We start from the raw sequence: 2,500 nt of genomic DNA, 5'->3' as shown, positions 1-2,500 counted from the left end.
CCCCTGCCTTGCCCTCGGTTGCCCCTGCCTTGGCCTTGGTTGCCGCTGCCTTGCCCTTGCCTTGCTCGGCATTGGCATCGCCTTGCCTTCCATTGGCATTTGTTGCCCCTGCCTTGGCCTTGGTTGCCGCTGCCTTGCCCTTGCTTGGCCTGGCCTGGCCTTGCCTTGCTCGGCATTGGCATCGCCTTGCCTTGCATTGGCATTTGTTGCCTCTGCCTTGCCCTCGGTTGCCCCTGCCTTGGCCTTGGTTGCCGCTGCCTTGCCCTTGCTTGCCCTTGCTTGCCCTTGCCTTGCTCGGCATCGGCATCGCCTTGCCTTCCATTGGCATTTGTTGCCCCTGCCTTGCCCTTGCTTGGCCTTGCCCGGCCTCGTCTTTCCCTTTCCTGGCACTGCCCTCGTTGTGGCTTGCCTGGCCTTGCTTGCTTGACACTGCCCTTGCTTGTCCTTGCCTTGTGCTTTGGCTTGCCTGGCCTTGCTGCCTTGCCTTGCTCGGCATGGCACTTGCTCGGCCTTGCTCGGCATGGCACTTGCTCGGCCTTGCTCGGCATGGCACTTGCTCGGCCTTGCTCGGCATGGCACTTGCTCGGCCTTGCTCGGCATGGCACTTGCTCGGCCTTGAAAGGCATGGCACTTGCTCGGCCTTGCTCGGCATGGCACTTGCTCGGCCTTGAAAGGCATGGCACTTGCTCGGCATGGCACTTGCTCGGCATGGCACTTGCTCGGCCTTGAAAGGCATACCATATGCCTTGGCGAGGCTAATATCCCTGCCTGGCGAGGCTAATTTGCCTGCAGGAATGAAGGCTGAATGGGCTAGCGAGGCTAGTATTCCTGCCTGGCGAGGCTAATATCCATGCAGGAATGCAGGCTGAATTGGCTAGCGAGGCTAATATCCCTGCCTAGCGAGGCTAATATGCCCGCAGGAATGCAGGTAGAATGGGCTAGCGAGGCTAATATGCCCGCAGGAATGCAGGCAGAATGGGCTAGCGAGGCTAATATCCCTGCCTAGCGAGGCTAATATGCCCGCAGGAATGCAGGCAGAATGGGCTAGCGAGGCTAATATCCATGCCTAGCGAGGCTAATATGCCCGCAGGAATGCAGGCAGAATGGGCTAGCGAGGCTAATATCTATGCCTAGCGAGGCTAATATCCCTGCCTGGCGAGGCTAATCTCCCCGCCTGGCGAGGCTAATAGCGTGTGAGACAACACACAGACAACACGGAGACAACACACGGACAACACGGAGACAACACGCCTGGCGAGGCTAATTCCCCTGCCTGGCGAGGCTAATTCCCCTGCCTGGCGAGGCTAATATGGCTGCACGCTAGCATGCCAACGAATGCCAAACCTCGAAAACTCAATTTTATTTCAAATATCCCCCTGCATTTTATGTTGCAAACCTATAGGGGACGATTTTTAGGACATTTTAAGATTGACATATCGTCATTTGGTCGAGTTTTCAGTTTATTTTGATTTTCTACATCTCAGAAACGAGAAATATCATATCAAATCGAAAACTCATCCAAATGACCTGAAATCAACTTCTAAATTTCTCTAAAATCATTGCTTACAGTTCTGAACCATAAAAGATATACACTTTTACAAGTGAAACGGAGTTGGAAATTTCCAAAGCCAAGAACGCGACATGGCCTTGCCTAGAGTGCAAATGCCATGTCAAGGCCGCATTCTGTTCAACTTTGCCCGCACTATAATTTGACCATAAATAAGTCTCTATTTTAAGGAAATTTTGCAAGTGGTAGCAGTCCGAAACATCAAGCGGTTTGTCATTTTCGATTTTCGACATTCTGCCCCTTTTGGAAAATAAAAACAAATACTTCTGGGTCGAAATTAAATCTGGCCTTTTTCCACAAGGTGCCTGACATTATTCTGAGTGTCCCTGCAAAAAATCTCGATTTTATACCAAATGTACAATTAGTTATGGCGTTTGCCCCTCCTCGGAAATCCCATGTTTCCCCCTGCCCTTCCCAGTTTTCTCCAATATGCTCTATAGGGGAGTAGTGGTTCTCTGCAAAATGACCCCCTTGCAGAGACCGCCTCCCCTGCCCCCAGTAGTCCCTCCCCCTTCCCCCAATTGCTTATATACGATATTTGCTGCCTCGAATGTCCCTAACAAACAATTATAAGCAATTGAAAACGGATTTAAGAGGGATTTAGGAGGTGTTCTTCGCCCAGCTGGGGGGGTGATGAACACCAAGAAGGGGGGGTCATGTGGGATCGGTGTTGCCTCTAGTCCACTGAAACGATGTCAGTAACCGCTCAGATCAATCAAAGGGAGGGATAGGAGCCCGTCGGTATCGAGAAATTGTGCTTCGGCACTCGATTTGCGACATAAACAAATGCTGTGAGGGGAGGAAGGTGTCGGTGTCGATGAACTCAGTTCAATGCGCGAGTAATAAGCAGGCCGGGGGACTGGGCGCGATGCAAAGTGCTTCGGCATTCGATTTGTGAAAAGCGAGGGCGGCGATGGGGGGAAGGTGCCGGTG

The sequence above is a fragment of the Argentina anserina genome, chromosome 7, assembly GCF_933775445.1.
Source record: "Argentina anserina chromosome 7, drPotAnse1.1, whole genome shotgun sequence".
Classification (NCBI taxonomy): domain Eukaryota; kingdom Viridiplantae; phylum Streptophyta; class Magnoliopsida; order Rosales; family Rosaceae; genus Argentina; species Argentina anserina.
This window is presented reverse-complemented; position numbering follows the sequence as displayed.